Genomic DNA, 19,743 nt, shown 5'->3' on the forward strand with positions numbered 1-19,743 from the left:
ACTTAGAGAGAGGAAAGGGGAGGGAGTGTTGGAGCTTCATTCTCTCCAGGGGTGAAAGGATGGTGAAACCCCCATTTGCCCACAAAAGCCAGAGACACTGAATTTGCCTGTTTTCACAGCCTTGAGGGTGGATGTCCTCGCTGTGAGCAGTCCCTGCTCTTTTCCTTCTCCCCTCTGAAAATGCTGGCTTCCTTTATCTCCCTGCTCCCAAGCCTCTGTGGCCCCCGTTGTCCCTTTCTGCTTTCCAAAGGCAGGGGGAGGTCAGCGAGTGCCCAGGGTGGGCTGGGCTGGTGTTTCCTGCAGATTGGGAGGGAAGGAGCAGCGAGGGAGCTTGGAGCCTGCCCCTGCTGATAGCAGGAATTGTTTTCACTTGGCATTTCCATACTGTAGCCGTGCTGTTCTTACCTAACACTGCAGAAGAATAATTGTGATATAGCAGGGCTGGGAGTTCACTTTCTCTGGTGTTTTTGAAGTCTTTTTATTCAAAGGTTTGAAGCTTCTTGTGTTGAAAAGCAACAGAAATACTGCAGAAAGCCCTAAATTGTGATAAATAATTTCTTCCATTTATTACTTTGTTGCTCTCTCTATGCTTCAGTTTTTTGTACTAAGATCTTTATGAAAATGCACTAAAGAAGCACATCAGTGTCCAGCAAGGTATTTTCTCACACCTCTCCACTCAAAGCTGATTTTAACACTGGGAACAGTCTCCTGCTCCTACAAGCATAAATTCCTTTGGCTTAGATAAGGGAGAGCTGTCTGATGGCCACACGTGGCCTTGGACACACAGCTGAGCAGTTCTGCTCCTGCACAACAGGTTAGGGCACAGATCTGAACTGCAGGAGAACTGGAGTTTGTTCTTCTATTTGCTTTTTGTGGCAAATTATTGTGTCCACTTATGCGTGTTTCTCCAGCTGCAAAAGTCAGTTATAAACATGTTTAATTTGTGTGCATTTTGGTGTCTGCAGAGTCACACACGAGTGAGGTGTGGGGTGACAAACTGCTGCTTCTTTAGTGCCATTCTGGGCACATTATTCCTTCTGCTGTGCTTGATTAATTGTGTGATGGGTGCTGTTTCATAGTGTGATTATTTGATATATGCTGGAGGAGCTGGTGTGGAGCACAAGATTGTGCTGCCTTCCTGGACAGACCTCGCTGGACAGATGGGACTGTGCCTTTATCCTGAGCAATACCTTGAAGGATCAGATGTGCTTGGCAGCCTGAGGGTATCCTGGACATTTCTTTCCATGTCTCTGTGTTTCTCTTGAGTCTGCCCTGGGCCAGGCTGTGTTTGTGGAGCTGGAGCCTGGCTCAAACTCGCTGTTATGTCGGTTTCTATGGAGGAAAAAAAAAACACTCGGGCTGCCAGACCTGGAAGAGTATTAAAAAAGGAGAAGAAGGAAGTGGAGGGAGGGTGGTGAGGGGAGTGTGGGGTGGAGAAGAAATGTGATCCTCTTGTGCTCTGAAAGTAGAATCTTGATTTCACCCCTCTCTCCTCATTTTTAAATTGTGAGGAGTGGGTTTTGTTTTCCCAGGATGTGTTTTTAACGCAGGGGTGCTTCCAGCAGGGCGGAATCCTGGCCATGAAGTGAATTTAGTCAGTGGCTGAACCCATCTGGGGTGGGAAACACGTTGGGGTTCACCAGCACAGAGAGGATTTTGCCAGAGCCTCCAACTGGGGGGATCATGGAGGAGTGTTTCATGCACGTGCTTCAAACCCTCCCTAGCCCTTTTCAGATTTTTCAGTCAGTCCTAACAAAGCTCTGCTTTTCTAGGAGTAGTTTCAAACTGTTTATTTAGGAGGAGTTTCAAACTGCTTTTTTAGGTGTAGTTTCAATCTGCTCTCTTCCCATCCCCACCGTGGGTTCCATTTCAGGTGAGTTTTCAAGTGGCTCAGTGGCCACCTCTGGCATCAGATGAAAGCCCCTGCACCCGTGGCTGCTAATGGCAGTGAGTGTTATCATCTCCTCTCCATCTGCCTGGTACAGCAGACATCTCTGAAAATCCTGACTCCAGGGAGCTGTTGGAGGTTCCTGTAAAGCAGCGAGGCCTGACTTGTGCTGGGCAGGCTGCAGGGGAACCACAGCACAGCAGCAAGAAATCACCTGCCCCCACGCTCATCCCTGGCCTCCCGCCTCTGGACACGTGTCCACTTTGAAATGTCTTCATAGCTGTGTTCTGGGATGATGCCTGGAATTCTTTTGGATGGGTTTGTAGCTCTGTGTTGCTGTATCCCTAAAGGAGAGACCTCCCCAACCTCATTTCACTCATCAAAACAGCGCTAAACAAGAGCTGGTGGTGTCTCTGCAGGCTCCCAAACCTCAGACTAGAAGGAAATCCTGGGGTCTTCAGGTGTCATTAGAATAATTCAAACTTGGACTGAGGTGGTTGAGAGTTGGAAGCTTGTTTTGTGACCAGGCTTGGAGCTGGCTTCCAGGGAAGCTGGGAGCAATTTATGGTTTTGTGCACAAACCAGACAGAATTTCTGTGGGTTTTTTTCCCCCTGAGTTTTGGTTTTATTGGCTTCAGAAATAGTCACAGGACATATACAGGCATCTATAGCTGAAGTGAAAAAACCCTCAGTGCAGTTTCTCACGGTAGCCTATTCAGTTGTTCCTCATTATAGGGAATATTCCCTCCTTTCAGACTTAAAGGTGCATCTCCCAGAAATGCTGAGTCATAGAACTTGGGTATCTTTGCCTCTAAAAGAAATCCCCAGCTCTGGTTTTTGTAAACTTTGGGATGCTGATAAAAGTGTGTCACATCTGAGGCTCTTCTTGCTTCCACATTTTATATTCAAAATCAAGGCAAATCAAGGAACAACTTCTGTACTCTATGGGCATAATTATTTGCACCTTAGGGCTCGATATAATTGCTTTTACAGGTAAATCATATTCTCAGAAATATTCAAAAAGCATGCTCTATTTGATATATTTCCTTTACAGAGAGAAGATTATTTTTTAAAAAAAGATAAAGAATCCATCAGAATCTTGCACATTAGTGGCAGTCTTAAGATAAATGTATATTTGCTCCAAGCAGCCTAGTGTGTCTTTTCCTTTTCACTAAAGAGAGGTAATTTTATTTTCAAACAGTGTTGCACCTGCTTGTTGAATGTTGGTATTTTTACCTGGGGAAAAGATGGGTGAAAGGCACAGACACAGCCAGGGGATCCTCACCTGCCTGGCTGTGGGAGGGAGTTCTGTGCTAAAAGTGGATGAGCTCACCTGGAATTTTATTGTTGGTGTTGTTTGAGGGATCCACATATCTAATTTCAAATCTGGCTGTTCCCCTTGGGTGGCCTTAGGATGCCCTGGCATTTCTGACCAGTGTCACTGTGAGCAGCACTGTGACTGCAGCCCAGAGATCAGCACTGGGAAGATCCTGGGAAATGTGCAGCTCCTCCATATAATCGCTGGTTTTAGAACAAAGCCTGGAACACTTAACCACATTTCCCCTTTTATTTTGACAGTTCAGACACTGACCACAGGAAAGGCAGTTCCAAACATCTTAATTGCAGCCTGGGCTGGAGGAAAAGGCATTTCTGTTTAAATCCTCCTCATTGCAGCAGCGTGGCCCTGGACTGGTGGGGGAAGGTGTGGTGGTCTCATCCCATCACCCACCGAGGGATGGGACCCAAACAGAGTCCAGGGGCTGTTCAATGCACCCTTGTGTGTGAGCACAGTGAATATGATATTTGTAAAAACTCTGCTGTAGCTGGAAAAGTTTGATAAGGAAGGGAAAAGCAGCAGTGGGTTCAATTTGCCTGCTCAGAAATGGTATGTGGGGCAGGGGGGCACAGCCTGTGAGGCTCCTGGAACTCCTCCACCTGAAAATCTCTGTGGTTCTGAGCATTCCCCTCAGCAAACATTGGCCTCAGCTGGCAGCTGAAGCAGGGCAAGAGTTTATTTTTATTTCTTGGAATTCGGTAGACCTGAAATCTCTGTTAAATGTTAACTTTCAAAAGGCACATGCATCAGCATTCTGAGCCACCGCTGGTAGGAAAAAAGAACAGATTATAGAGAACATAAATTAAGTCAGATTTTGGCCTTTCTCAGCCTGCTGTCTTCCTTCTCCTCTCCATGCTCGTCTGCATGACCTGAAGAACAACCTGCAGACAACTGTTCACATCTAATAACTACTATGGTTTGCTTTTAATTTGATCACAGAAGAAACTCTGCTGGCAAGGATCTAACCCCATCCCCTCTCTTCCTTTTTTTTCAGAATGTTTTCATTTAAGTGAGTATGGTGGTTGCCATAGGAAAAACTCAGCAGCTCGGAGTCAGTTGTTGGAGTGTTGACTCATAGATCGAGTGCTAAAGAGGTGTTTGAGTCTGTGGAGCTGTTATCAGAAATGGCACAAAATGTCTCTCTTGACTCAGTTTGTAAACTGCACATGCATATATAATGAACAAAGGGACCTTGTTAAATAGACAGTTTTGACCTCAGAAAGGGAAAAACCCCCAAAAAAAACTATCTGGAATTTTAGCTTAAGTTAAAGCAGTTTCTCATTCAGATTAAGTTTCATTCTGTAAAGACCCCAGAGAAGAAATGTCTTCCTCTTGCATTAATTTGGTACTTTTAGGGATTTCATCTGGTAATATTAAGGGGGTTTTTAAGTTTTTCTTCCCAACAACAATTTGGAATTATTCCAGATTTATGTCAAGCTGGATGACAATTGAAAGAATTGTATATATAATGAATCCTCTTCTACTTCTGAGTATTTGTGGCTAAGGACAATAATCTGTGCAAGGGGATGGTCTGAATTATTCAAACAAGTTTCAGGTTTTATTTTGTACGACAGTTGTGTAAATCTGGACTGATTCCAATTGACATCATCTTGGCATTCATTTGTTGACTTTTGTTTCTCTCTATGCTAATAGTAGTACATCCCTCTCTGATCTCACGCTGTGATTACAGGCTCCATTTCACTGTAACACCAACACCAGATTCATTATTATTCCTGCTGTAGTAGAGGCTGGAAACCAGAGTCATGACCTTCTGTGCTTCATGCTCTGTAAATGCATCGAGAGGCACTGACTTCCTTCTTGAAATCTAATTTAGCAGAAAATGAAGCAAATGAATGAGAGTGTTGAGAGGAGGACAAAGGTAATGAGTAGGTGTAGCGGAGTCGAGGTGGCTGTTGTGCAACCTGATTGTTTTATCATAATACTAAATATATGGATATAAATGTAATCCACACCAACTCCCTTCACCCAGCACAGCCTTTCAGTGTGCTTGAAATGAGAATAGGAATGAGAGAAGGGAAGTGTTCTAAATAGAGGAGTGTAGGGGTTTCAGGGGTAAACTCTTGCAGTGAAGATGGCACGTGCCAGTCCCTCAGCTTCTGCAAAGGGCCTGCCACAAACTGGGAGTTTATGCCCCAAATGTTTGCTATAACAGGAATTTTGTGAAATAAAGTTGTTGCTATTTGGGACAGAAGTGAGGGAGACTGTGAGTTTTTGGAGCTTGGGATTTTTGCTGCTGGTTGTTTTAAGGATGAATTCCAAAGCACCTCAGCTATGTAGTAAAAATAATAATATCTATTTGCCCTCTCTCAGTTCCCATGTGAGCCGTGCACTCCTTCCCTCCAGCTGCTCACATGAACTGGGGCAAAAACATTTGCTTCTCCCAAAGCTTGTTTAGACTAAAGGCATTTGCTACCTTACTGTAATTCTGAAGGGGGACGGGAAACCATTGACAGAATCTAACTGGTCCCAGCTGTGTGGGGTGAGCAGGATCTCTGGGGCTCTGCTGGGATGTTTATAGTGCATCCTGGAATCTCAAGTGAGCCTCCTCTGGCTCCAAGTATCCTTTTAATTTACACAGATGTTTCTTCATCATCTATTCTTTTCGGGCTGTTGGAATGATCAACAATTTAGTCTAATTGTGCTGGCTGTTTGGGTTGTGGGGCTGTTTATTTTGTCTGTGTGTCTGGAACAGTCACTCTTTCAAGGACTCTGCTCCCCAGACCGCACATGATTTAGAGAGGAATGGGTTGTGTTGGCTAAAACCTCGGAGATGATGTGCCCAAGCCTGGTCCAGGCTGGGTTCTGTTCTGGCCCTGCTCCATGGCATTCACTCTTTGTGCTGCAGGTGGGAAAGGGCAGAGCTGCTCGTGCTTCCCTGGCAGTGCATGGCTTGGGATAAGGGATGGGGAAGGGCTGTTACTCTGCTCACACAGAATCATTTCCCTTCCCTGGAGATGCCTGTAGTCAATCCCTCCACTACTGATTCTAGCATCTGGAATTGTCTGTGTGGCCTTGGAACAGCACTGGCAAAGCTGCTGTGTCAGAGCATCCAGCAGCAGTGCCCCAGTCTGTGTCAGCCCGGGCTCCACGGCCATTCCAGTTCTGGCAGATCCTTCCCAGTGCAGTGCCTGCAATTTCTCAGTTGAGTTTGTATTGCCTGATAAATATCAGAGGTGGTTTGTCTTTTAAAATAATAAACTTTACATTATTGGTAGTATGTTTTGTCTGTAATTAAGGTATTGATTATAAGTAAACATTTATGACAGGTCCAAAGGCAGGATGTTTTTTCTTGGACAATTCATCCCAGCACACCTTAATGACTGGAGTAAGTGCAGGAGATGCTGTGATCCCTGATAAAAATGAATGTTCTTGTAACTGAGGGAGATGAAGAGAAACTAGAAAAGCAATAGAGTAATCGTTCCCTTTTTAACAAATCTGATGGATCTTTAATAGCTGTAGTCAAACAACCTTTCTTCACCTCCCATGATCATGATAGATAATCAATTGTCTAGGACAATTGATGTGTAATAAAACACCAGTTAGTGCAAGAAAACCCAATGTGTGGAGAAAGAAAGAGCCTTTAATGACTATAAGACTATTATTTAATCCCAGGATGTTCCTTGGAGAGTTCTTGAGTTTATAGAGGTGTCCCGGCCTACAATACATTAGGTTTGCAATTAATAGCTGGTTTTCACTTATGAAAAGTATTTATAAAGTGACTCAAGTATTGGCTTTTTAACACAAGCAGTAAATTTAGATGTGTGTGGCATCAGGTGTTCTGGCCATGGAGCTGTTGGTGTCTGGAGTGTGCTCTCAGTTACACTGGGGAAGGTGAGCAAAATGTACTTTGTCTTTTTTAGTCTTGAACTTCTCCCTTAGACACTGTGACTTTATTCAGGAAAAGTGTTAGTTTTCCTTATTACCAAGAATAATAATTTGAAAGCCTGCAGACCACCTGATGGAGGCCATTTATTAAGTAACATTTGAAATACATAAAGTTGGTGGCTTGGTTTGTCACTTACTGCATTTTTCCACAGCCAACTGTGGGACCTGGGGAGTTTTTGGGAAGACTGGGAATGTGTGTGTGTCTGTGCTTTCCACCCCACAGCTGGTCAGTGCTTGCATGTTTTCCGAGTTATTTTCAGTATGAATGCATTAGCTTGGTTTGTGTTTTAGTCCTGACCAGCACTTAGATGGAATTTTCCTGGTAATCTTGTGGTTGTGATTGCTGGTTCTGCAGGTGTCAGTCAGGTCTGGTGGCTGCAGTACAAGGGCAGTTGTATATTTTATATTTACTGTTGGAACCTGGGGGGCTCAGAGCCAAGGTAAGCAGGGAACATCAAGAGTGACCAGAAATAAGACCTGGTCTTTTCAGGACTAAACATCAGAGCCAAAGATTCTGAGATTTGCAGCACAGGACTGTGGGTCACTGATGGTGGGAGTGTGTGTCCATATTTCTGGGCAATAGTAGCCAACAATCCCAGTGCTAGCAATGCTTTTGTGACATTCCAGTGACAGCTCCCAGAACTGTCAGCTGTGGATTTTGGGAACTGACAGCTGCTGTTGGCTTTTCTCATTTTGTGAACTGTTCCATGAATTGATCTGGCTTTTAGGTAAAACTCCACTGAACAAAAGCATTAAACCATTTTGAAGACGAGCTGTAAAAATGGGTTTTCCCCCTCACTGGTGCATTTTGTTCATTCCTGGGGGTGAGGTGGACAAGACAACTCTTCACTGGAGTGTCAGAGCTGCCTTCTCAAAGTTCCTCTGGTTGGGTTAATGACCCACCTTAATGACCATGGGGACATTGTTGGGTGTTTCTTAATCTCTTCTTGCATGGATGGATCAAAATTCCCACAGCTGGGGCACATTCCTTTTTTTCAGGGGCCTGTTACAGCAAGGGTCTGTGGAAGAGGAGGGAATGGGATTCTGAAATTGGGGTTTTGTCTCATACTGAGGGTAGCTTTGCTTTTGTATATTGTGGTTTGGTCAGGAAGTCACAACAGGGCCTTCCCCAGGGGATCCCAAACCACCAGGGTGGGATTTCTCCCTGTCACATTGCCAGTAACTCGCAGTGTGAGCAAGGCTTGGGGTGAATTGTGATGTCTTAACTGGGGGCTGGTCTTCTACCTCTGAAATATTTCACTCCGTGCTCTATTTTGTTGTTTTCCTAAAACTGTGAGCAGTAGCACATCCTGCTTTGAAAAGTTCCTTGAGTTCCCTTCCCTTTTCTTGTTGCTTTACCTGATGTTTTCTTCCTTCAATTCATCGTTCTATGCCAAACCAGGAATCTTTTGCATGAGGAGAGAGGAGAAAGAAATTAGAGGAAATAAAAGGTTTTTATTTTGCATGGAAACTTGGCAGAGTTTGATGCCAGCTCCCAAACACAACCAGTGCTGGGCCTACCTTACACAGGGGGTGATTTAAAAAAAAATCACCTCTTGCTAGACATCCTGGAACTTGTTTTCTTCTTGCTTTGTCACCTTCGAAATGCTGTGCTTTGCACCAGATTACTTTTCCTGACATTCCTCTCCGAAGTCTTTAAGGCTAATAGCTGGTGGAAAGAGCTCTTTCCTGTTGCTGCAAACAGTGGCAGTGCTTTGCAATTCTGTCGGTGGGTCTGGCGACACTTGGCAAAGATGTGGTAATGACAGGCTCCCGGTGGGTGCTTTTCAATGCTGCAGGGAGCTGAGAAATTCATGGCTGGATTTAAACCCTGTGCTGGCACCCTCAGTGCGAGGGAGAGGGAGACATGGAGGGGCTGGAGCCCCAGGAGAGGCTGAGGGAGCTCATGTGTTCACAGTTATTTTCAGTGGGAATGCATTGGTTTGTGGTTTAATCCTGACCAGCTCTTAGATGGAATTTTCCTGGTAATATTGTGATGGTTCTGCAGGTGTCAGGGAAAGGAGAAAAGCTTGGAAAAAGGAGCTCAGGGAGTCCTTGTGGCTCTGCACAATTCCTGACAGGAGGGGACAGCCCCAGGTCGGGCTCTGCTCCAGGGACAGGGACAGGATGAGAGGGAACAGCCTCAGGCTGGGCCAGGGGAGGCTCAGGCTGGACACCAGCAGGAATTTCCCCATGGAAAGGGTGCTCAGGCCTGGCAGGGGCTGCCCAGGGAGGTTTGGAGTGCCCATCCCTAGAGGTGTCCATGGAAAGCCTGGACATGGCTCTGTGTGACAAAATGGGCATTGGGCACAGCTTGGGCTCTGATCCTGGCGGCCTTTTCCACCCTAAATGATTCCATCATTCTGTGATTCATATTCCAGTACCCAGAATTTGCCCTCTTGCTGTGGTGAGTAGCTGCTGAAGGCAGAAACATTGGTGCTGCCACTGCTGAACGTGGAGCCTGCAGGCTGTCAGTATTAGCATTCCATGGAAATGTGGCCAGCTGTCCTGAGGCACTATCAGCTCTCAGGAGGAATGGTGTTTTAGCATGCATAATGTTACTTTTCTGATTCTTGAGATGCTCTGGTAGAAAATCAGCATACTGGAGATTCAGATATTTCTGATTTTCTCTGTTGGTCTCCCAGAACTCTGAACTGGCTTGGGTTAAAAATGTTTTGTAGGTCCCTTATGTATTTAATTTCATTGAAGGTGGGAAAATGTCCAGCCAGTGATTGATAGGGTTTTGGAACTTGTTCAGACCTTTTCCTTTGCTGGGATGGACAGGGTTCTTACCCTGGAATGATCCAGCCTTCCCTGTGCTGCGAGGCTCCTGCTGGCTTCCCACTGACTTTTTGCTCTTAAATTTATAAAGAAAAGAGAGAAGGGGAAAGCAGCAAAAAGTAGAGCAAGCCTGAAGTATTTCAGTTGGTTCTGTGCTGAGGATGAAATCTAAAATTTCAGAACAGACAAGTCTGCACTTCCTGCTTCCTTTTTTCCCTCCTGTCTTGTTGCCCTGCCAGGGCTCCTGTGTTTGCTGAGATTTTCATCTGAAGCCAAAATCCAGCTGATCAGGTGAATTAAATCTGAGCAGTCAGCATTAAAGGACAGTTCCTTCTGTGAAGTTTTCAGTGAAAGTTAAAAAACTTCCCAAGTTCAGGATTTTTGAGGACCCTGATAAATGTTGAGAGCCTGAATTGGGGCCTCATTGCAGGAAAAGGAGATGTGAGCATCCCTGAGGGAGCCTGGGACAGGTGTGTCCCAAAAGGAGCAGATTTTCAACAGCAAAAATGATGTCAAAACCTCTCCTGATCTCTGTGAGAAAGGGGTTTGGAAAACTGACTTAGAAGGCAGGCCTGGTGCATCCTTAACGCTGGAGCAGCTTTCAAGCAGCTCTGTAATTTGGAATGTGAGTGACGTCAGTTCTTCTGGCCATCTGGTTAGAAAATCTAGTTGTAACTGAAAATATCCAGCCCTTTTTTCTCCATTGCTAGGTGGTGACTACACACTTATGTAATTTAACAGCTCAGATTCTTTTCCATTCTGGTGATCTCTTCATGAAGCCATAGCAGGGAGGATGCTGCGGGAAGGGATCAGGGATTCTTCAGGTCCGGGGGGAAACACAGAGCTGGGGGTTAGAAAATGGGATGAATCCTGCTTTTTCTGGGGCTGTTTGCTGGCTGACCTTGGACAAGAACGTTCTCTTTTTCCCTACCTCAGTTTCCCTTATTAAATAGTGATAATGACACTTCCTATCTCCCAGGCATTGTTAGGATCTAATGAGTCATGCTATGGAACACTCAGCAAGGCACAAGGTATTGTTATAATTACTGCCTGTGCTCTTCTGCTCAATCCCTGCCTTCCCCCCCCTCTTTTTTCCTGCCCAGCACATCCAAACATCCCATTTTAATGCTGTTCTTTAAATACCTGTCGAGCTGCACTGCTCCTCCTGCACAGGTTGTTACTGGATTATAAAATTGTATTGATGGAAAATATATATATGAAAATGCACCCTGTGATAAATAAAAAAATGAAGGGAGCAGAGCTGTCAGCCATTTCCTAAAGCCTTTTTAATGGCAAAACTTATAAAAGCACAAGAACAGGTTGTAAACCTAGAAACTGTAGGCATTGCCATGCAACCAAATGTTCAGATAAAACATTTCTTTTTTTTTATTATTTACTCATTCCTAGTAAATAAATTTTCCAAGCTGAATAACGACAATGCTCTGTGATTCATTTTTGTTTAGCATTTCCTCTAATTCTTGCTGAAAAAGTTAAATCTTTCTGTATTACTGATCTTTAATGCCAGCAGAGTCCTGGATCAAGCATCCCTTTAGTTCCATCCCTTTCACCAGTGACCATGAAAGAAGAGCTGATATCACTGGGGACAGGAATGACAGAGAATTTGCCAGGGATGAGCTGAAGTTTTAGGATGTTGAGGGGAAAAAAAAAAAAAAGACTTTCTGCATATTTCTTATAGCTACTCAGGTCATGCATATTAAAATTCAACTTGGAACGGGAGGAACTACTCCAGTTTATTATTCCAAAGGAGTGCACGAAGGAGAAAAACTAATGATAAATAAAATAAAAACTAACTTGCTCAGTGGAGGTAGGAACTGATGGCAGTGTTCTGCCCCCTCCCCTTTTTTTAAAGCAAACATATTACTGCAGGTAAAATGAGGTTTGGATTTGCCTTACAGGAGCTACTTTGATAAAGGACTTTTAGCTCGTGTAAATACATAAATAGTGGTGAAGGGGAAGCTGAATCACTGAATGCAGAGCTGCCCTGGCCTTACAGGAATATATGTCTGGGCTGTATATTTGCTCCCTGACATATTTGCTTATGTGCCACCACTCCTGTGCTCTTAGGAAATAAATTAGGAAATAAATCAGTTGTCAGTGAATAAATAACAGTGAAAAAAACAAAACCCTCCCAGCCTAAGGGAAGGCTGTGATAGGCAGGAAATGCTCTCATTTGTATAATATCAGAACCAGTCACTATACAATAATTTATTTTTTTTCCCTGAAAGCTTTTCCACCTGTCATGCATAGCTGAAAACTTTAAATGACCGTTCAGCTGGCTCCAGCACCAGCTCAGGGAAACAGTAAATCTTTGTGTTGCATCTCCTGTTACAATGCACCATTTTGGTACATTAATACTGACTCGGAGCTCTAGAGCTTACATTTATTTTCCTAAAGCACTAGAAATTATGATTTCATATTATGAGGAAAAAAAAAGAGGAGTGGGAATTACTCAGTCGTTAGGTTTAATTGTTCTGAATCCTTCCAGTGCTTCATGAGAAAATGTACTGAGGAGATGTGCAGTATAGTGGGAAATGTGATGGAAAGGTATAATTTGACCACCTACCAGTGGCAGCTGAAAAGCAATTCCAAGGGCTGCATGTCTATCAGGATTAATCACTGGCTCATTATTGAAAATCCCTTCGTGCTCGCTCCTGAATCCTCCTTCAGGACTTCAGGGCTCCAGCTCAGCTCTTCCCTCCTGGAGGGAGGCTGCAGTTCCAGCCCAGCTCTGTGCTGGGTGTGCACAAGAGCACCTTTTGTTTGGTGCAGTTTTGGAGCTTTTTTGCTGTGGGAATTGCCTCGGTGGAAGGGCAGGGCAGCCCCCCCAGAACAGCAGCATCTCTAGACAGTTTATGGCCCCCCTGTCTGGTCATTTACCTCCAGCTGAACTCTGCCGGTGGACGTGGCCAAGTATTTCATTTGGACAAGAAAAAAAAAGAGCATTATTGAAAGGGACTGACCTTTCCATCACCCTGCTCTGTCGTCATGGTGCTTTTATAGCATTTCTCTCGACCAACCCCTTCCCTTTTCTCAACCACAATAATTCCCCTCCTCCTCTCCCGTCCATCCTCCCTGGAGACTCGGTGGTTTCTCTGTTTCCACAGACACCTGCCCTGCTGCCCTCATCCCTGGAAATCCTGAAATCCTGGGGGCTCCTGGCACCAGCTGAAATGCTCAGCTTTGGTCCAGCAGCAGAGCTGGGAGATGCTGAGTTTGCCTCTGAGGAGAGAGCCCAGGACAGGAGCCTTGGGAATGGATTTCCTCTTCTGGAGGAACAGGAGCTGAGGGATTTCATGGCACTTGTGCTCCTGGAGCGTTTATTTTACAAGGAGAGTGGCTGTTCCTTTGAGGAGCAGGGAATTCAGTGCCTCTCCTCTGAGCTGAAATCCAAGTGGGAGTGGGAAGTAATCAGTGGAGCCCCTGAGTGGTGGCTGTGCTGGAGCTGTGGCACTGGGGGGATAATTCAGGCACAGAGATCCGTGCTGGAGATGGGGACAGAACCTGTGGCCATGGGAAATGTGTGTCATGCTCAGGGAAAGTCCAGCCTCAAAATGGGATTACTGATTTTCCTGAGCACACAGGATACACCAGCATCTGTGTCGGTGCAGCGGGAACAGAGAAAATGGCAATTTATTACATTGCATTTTTATTTTCCTTGCAGAAGTTACTGGCCAACCTAGAATTGTTTAAAATTACAGATTTAAAATATTGGAAAAGGTGGGGTGTTTCCACGAATGTTTTGATAAACACAAAGTAGCAAACTGCTCAAAACCATTCTCAGGGGAAACTGAGATGCTTTTGGGGTGATAATTTACACTAAGGAGTTTTGGTTGCCCCTGCATTCCTGGGATTATTTTATATTCTACACGGAAAAATTCCCCCTGTCCTGCTTCCAGTGCATTATGCACAATTTTGGGGCCTTTTGTTCTGCCTGTTGAGATCACCTGGACTGTACCTGCAGGAATCTGTGTATAGTTCCAGGTGATCCCTTCTATTGCTGCTGTTATTATTGGACATTCGGTGTTTACTATGGGCATAACTTTTGGAGATTTTTCTTCTAGATGCAGCTCCTTTCCACTGATTCTTAAATCTCACATGATTTTAGGGTGGGATCCAAACTTTACATTTCCCACAAGATTCAAGTCAAGCGCGGTGTCAGAGATGTGGATGTTTAAATACTGATCACACATTTCTGCTTCAAAACATGGCAGAATATCTGTGGTATTTCAATGAAAGCATTGCACTTGTCCATTTCTTAATCAAAGACTCATCTCTGTGTGTTGGACAGGTAAAAACCTGGATTTTCCTCCAATTTCTAATGAACATTTCAATTCAGTAAGATACAGCTTGGCTTGGAATAGACTGACAGTTCTGTACAGGCTCTATCTGACCATTTGAAACATTTTTACTGAAAACCAGATGCGATGCTGGAATCCTGAGGAGGGGTTAATGCAGTTCAGCCCCTCAGGTGAGACCTCAACAGGTGAGACAGCCAAGGCTGTCTCACCCAGGCTGTGTTCCTGCTATTTTTGTTTTGCACCTCTGCAAATTTTAATCTTTGTAGTGCTCTCTGTGCCTGAGCAGGAGAAGGAAGAGGGAAGGCAGAGTGTGCTGGGCTGTGAGCCAGGACTGCCTGGCCTCTCCCAGCTCCAGGGGGATGGAGCAGGGGGGCCCTGGCACGGGCTGGGGAAGGGCCAGACAGAAACATTGATCGTCCCTTTAATGTGAGCTGACATCAGAGGAAGAGAACACAGAGGGAAAACTGCAACCTCAACGCTCCATTAGGAGATCTGTGGGATGGGGTGGTGGCCTTGCTCTCCTCAGATGAGTTTGTGGGATCCTTTCTAGGGAAAAACAAGGAGTGTGTAGCTCAGTTGCTCAATGTCCCACCAGGGCTGTGTGTACATTAGTCAGACCCTTGATGATTCCTGCAGAATTGTAACCTCCTCTTAATGATGCTGTCAATAAACCCATCAGAAAGGGTAAAATCACAGTCAAATGAATCAGGCGTGTGGTTGGAGTGGTAAAAACCTTCCAAACAATGTAACCTGAGTATGATGGCTCAGCCACCTTTACACAGGGATAACTTGCTTTATTTGTAATCCGCTTTTTGGGTGCAGTTTCAGGCATTTGCAAGTAAAACATCTTTGCCCACAAGATGGGAGTTGACTTTCACTCTCTTGTTCCTACCCCAGGGCTTTCTGTATGTGGGGACAAATGTACCTTGGTTTCCTTGTGGGTCTGGACCAGATCACTTCTGTTCTACTGAAAAATGTAATCATTAAAACAGCCATTCATTAAAATAATTCTTTAGGCTTGTTGTTTCATGTGGAGGAGAAAACACCACAAAAATAAATCTGACTTATGCATGAGGCATAAAAGTGTTGTCTAAGATGTTAACAGATCTCAGTCAGCTGACATGAAGGAGCTGGGAGAAAAGATGCTTAAATATTGCCCCTTTAGAGAGGGACCAGTCTTGTTACAGGGGGTTTGAACAGGTCTTTGAGGATATTTAGACATTCATTTCTCTATGCAGAGTGTTGTCAATGAACCTGAATAAACCCAGGACTAAGTTACTGCTTGGTTCCAGTGTAGGTGTCTTAAGTCAGAGCTAACTGGTGGATTATCTGCAGGTTTTAAAGCATCTCCTTCAGGGTGAATTGTAGTCCAAAAGTGCCTTTCTGGTGCCTGCAAGGGAATCTGGACAGCCCCATGTAAACATCTGTAAGCAGAGAGTACCTGTGGTGAACCCAGTTCTAAATAATCATATTTTACATATCAGTGCTTGAGTTTGAACTCAGCACAGGGACTCAGTGATAATGAGCAGGAACTCACAGGGATGTGTGAGAGGTGTCAGGAGAAGGAGCAAAAAAAGAGCAACTCTTGCTGAATGTCCAGTTTTGGAGGGTTTTATCATAGACTAAAATCTTATTTTCTGTTGATCTCCATATTTTTCTTTAGAAAGATGAACCGAGCCCTTTTGAGTTGTTGGGGGTTCCCACAGCTGTATCCTGCAACAGTTCTCTGCAGCTATTGGCAAGTTGCAGTCAAAGGTTTGAAAAGTGAATGTTCAACATGTACGAGACAAACCTCATGAGCTGCCCCTTGAATTGTTTCCCAGCTGGAATTAATGGTGTTTAACCCTATTAAAGAATTAGGAAAAGGAGGTTCTTTGGGGTTTGCTTGCTATGAAAACATCAGTTTTGTTTCTGTAGTGCCTTCTGCTAGAAAATACCAAACTCCTCTAGAAACTGGGATGCTGTTTACATTTTTCGTTTACATTTTATTTACCTAAAGCCATTCAAATAATGTCAGTGGCAGGGGCAGGAATAAAACCCAGTGCTGCTGAGCTTCAGGCTGTGTAGCTTCAGTCCTGCCCCAAAGCTGATGGACAGATCCTTCTCCACATGTCACAAGGGGGAGAAGGGGGTGTGCTCTTCTTTTATTTTAATTTTTTTCCTGGGAAAACAATGAAGAATTATTTGAAATATCCATGAGAAGGGCATGAAATGAAAGTAGGTAGAACCAGTGAATTTTGCACAAACCCCAAGTGTGTGACCCTGTATTTAAAGCACATGTGCCTGCTTTGGGCTGTTGGCATTTATTTGTTTTATGTCCTCACTCCCAGCAGTGCTTGAGGACAACTTCATCTCCCCTTGGGTTTAGACTGATATGCAGACTAAAGAAATTGGCTCCAAAATGAATGAAGTTGATGTTTGGGGGTTTTGGTGGGATTTTTGTCCAGCTTTAATTCTGTTAAAAGGGGAAGGAAGCACAAACTGTGAGTGCTTTCCCACCCATCTGAAGCTGCCTCAACTTGCATTCCACGTGGGTCCTGCTGGCTCTACAATGTCTGCTGCTGACAGCACATGATTTTAGTATCTAATTCTATTAGTCATGACCCAAATCAGCTTTAAAATGGTTAAACACATAGAAGAGGAGTAGGAGTAGAGTGTCAAGAATAGCTTGGAAGAAGATGTTATCCCACATACCAAGGAGCTGGTATCTCAAAGGTGTCACAGTGATGGAAGTGAGGAGAGGGCTGAGCTGCCAAGTTGGTGTAACAAATAAATATTGACTCCCAATGGAACGTGCACGTCTCCATTAATTCAAAATATCCCATGGCACTCCTGGAGCAGAGCTACCACAGAGTTCAGGTTCTTGTGCTGCACCTTTGGGAACAATTCCCATCCAACCTGGTGGGGAACAGGAGCCAGAACCCAGCAGCCTTCATGCTCAGCTGCTGGGTGAGTCACTTGGCCTGTTTTTGTTGTGCAGGAGGAGGCTGGGATGGGGCTCCTGGATCTGATGGCACAGCTCGTTGGCTCTTCATGCAGGTCATGATGTAAAATTAGGCCTCATTTCTGAACTAATTGTCACTAAAAAGGCGTTTTTGGCCTTAATGTTTGGGTTGCTCTGGTTTACTGTGTGTAGAGCTGTGGAAATGCTGCTCCATTTACATTTTTTATAATCCTATTTCTCACCACTCCCAACATGCTATCGTGCTGTCTTTGGAGGGATGAAAGGAACCACAGAGCTACAAAGCAGCAAGTGGAAAACTGTAGGAAAGGATGTCAGGAGCACTGACAGGGTCTGAGGGAGCTGTGCTGGAAGTTTACAGTGGATGTGTTGGAGAGAAGGGAGTGTCAGCAAACCCACCTTCCAGGGTGTCTTGGTGGTGTTAATGCATTCACATTAACTGCAGCCCTTAATTCATTTGCATTTCTTCATTTCTTGGTACTTGCCAGGAGCTTCGCACCCTATCGAGAGGAAAGGTGACCCAGAAGGAGCAAAAATCCAGGATTTTTTTAAAGCATGCATTTGCCAGAGATAGATATTGCTTCTCCTTGGGTTTTAAAGGGGGAGAGCTCAGTTGGAGCTCAGTGTTGGAGCTCTCTCTTTAAGGCTTGTGGTTATAGCCCATGTTTTAATCGCTGCTATGATCTGATTAAATCCTCAGCCACAGAAAAATCAGCTTAGAGAAACATGTCTCCTGTTGAACCTGAGAGCAGCAGCAGTTCAGAAAACCAAGTCAAGCCAAATACCATTTGAAAAAAAAAAAAATGGAAGCTTTAGGTCTCACCAAGAGTGTGTGGCGTGGTGAATCTCTGGCACTGCTTTCCAGCAAGGTGCTCCAGCCTGCTCCTGGGGGTGTCCAAACTCCCCTGTGGCTTCATCTCCTGTGCAAACACATCAAACCTGTCCCAGAAGGGAAACCTGGAACTGGTTGGGTTTTTATTCTTGTGCCTTCTGCCTCTTAGCAGTGTTGGGATCAGGTGAGTGTAGGATGGAGGACAGGGAGGAGTTACTGTGCTTTGCTTGGGAGTTGGGGATCAAATGAGTTTTAATCTTCTTTCAATCTGTCTGTCACCTTATTACTCTCAATCTCCTTTCAAGATGTTATTCAAATCCACATGTGGGTCTCTTTACCAAGATTATAATACAAGAAGTATCCCATTAAACAATTCCGGTGGCACCCTACAACAATCCTTAGCCTGTGAATCAATATTAAACTTGTATGGAGAAAAAAAGGGGGGAAACACCACTTAAAACAAGAAATGTGTTTTCTGTGATATCAGATTTTCTCTGTTATTACTCACAGTGCATCTTTCAGCAGGCTCTGTGTTCATCCCTACTGGTGCAGGCAAGGAATGTCTAACACCGACTGCTAATCTTAAATTAAATGTTTTATGTTTCACCTGATCTTTTGAGCCAGCAGGACTACAACAGTTTCATCCTAGAGTGAAAATCAAGACCTTTTTCTCTCCAAACTGACATGAAGTAGAAGTCAGGATATGGGAGCCTTGATCTGTGAGAAAAGTCAGTCTCTTCTGTCTGTGCCTTCATCTGAAATCCCAAGGAAGCAGTGAAATCCTTGTTTACACTCTCACTTCAGCCCTACTCAGCCTGACCAGTTAGACTGTGCCATTGTGCCAGAATTGCCATTTTAAAGCCCTTCTGCAGTGGGATCAGGTCTGCAGCATTCCTGGGCACAGCAGCCCTGCTGGATCAGGGTTCAATGCCTTGCCCAAGGTCAGGCAGGGCTGCAGTGAGAGGCAGGACAAGAATCTTGTTTTATCTACTATGGTGGCCAGAATCTTGGCAAACCAATTCTTTGGCCATTTTTGTTCACTAAACTTTGTGAACTGTTAACAGTCCCTGTTTTAGCCCTCTGGGTGCTACAAGCTCTCTTACACTCCATCAAACAGCAGTGTCTGCTCCCTCTGGAGCAGCATTCCTGGCTCAGGAAAAGCTGGAATTCTGACAGCTTTGTCCCAGTGTCCTGCAGTACGGCATTAGCTTTGTCCTGGGAGAGAAATTCAGCTGAGGAGAGGGGTCAGAGAAATTAAATTTCATGGGACTGAGTCTGTTTGGAGCTTTTTCCTACCCCTTGCTGAAGCTGAAACCTCCCCTGCCTCCTTGGTCAGCTGAGGGATGTGCTGGGGAGCCAGGCACACAAATGGGAGGGATGGAGGTGTCACTTTTCCTTTTAATTGTGGAGCTTCAGGGGAGAAAAGGCCTGTCCAGACCCAGCCCCTGAGCTGCCCTGAGTGCAGCCAGCTATTCTGGGAAGGCAGCAGCTCACAAAAGCCATGAGAAAGGCAAGAAGACAGAGGGCCCCAACCTATTGTTTGCCCTGTTCATTCCAAATAATCGTGACTCCCGTGACCTCTGGCTCCTTCCCTGCAATGAGGATTTGGGGGCAGCTGCTGCCCTGAGCAGCTGAGCCCAGCATTATCTGCCTGGTCCCCTGCAGCTCCTTCCTCCCACCCCAGCAGAGCAGCAGTGGCAATGATCACCTCCTCTGCCA

General features: G+C 44.9%; 1 protein-coding gene across 2 annotated transcripts in view; it reads left to right on the plus strand.

Moving 5' to 3' along the window:
- The window catches only part of SKI (SKI proto-oncogene), a 100,510-nt gene that overhangs the window by 55,573 nt on the left and 25,194 nt on the right, over positions 1–19,743 (plus strand). The window lies entirely within an intron of this gene.

The sequence above is a fragment of the Passer montanus genome, unplaced genomic scaffold, assembly GCF_014805655.1.
Source record: "Passer montanus isolate IOZ18808 unplaced genomic scaffold, ASM1480565v1 scaffold62, whole genome shotgun sequence".
Taxonomy (NCBI): Eukaryota; Metazoa; Chordata; class Aves; order Passeriformes; family Passeridae; genus Passer; species Passer montanus.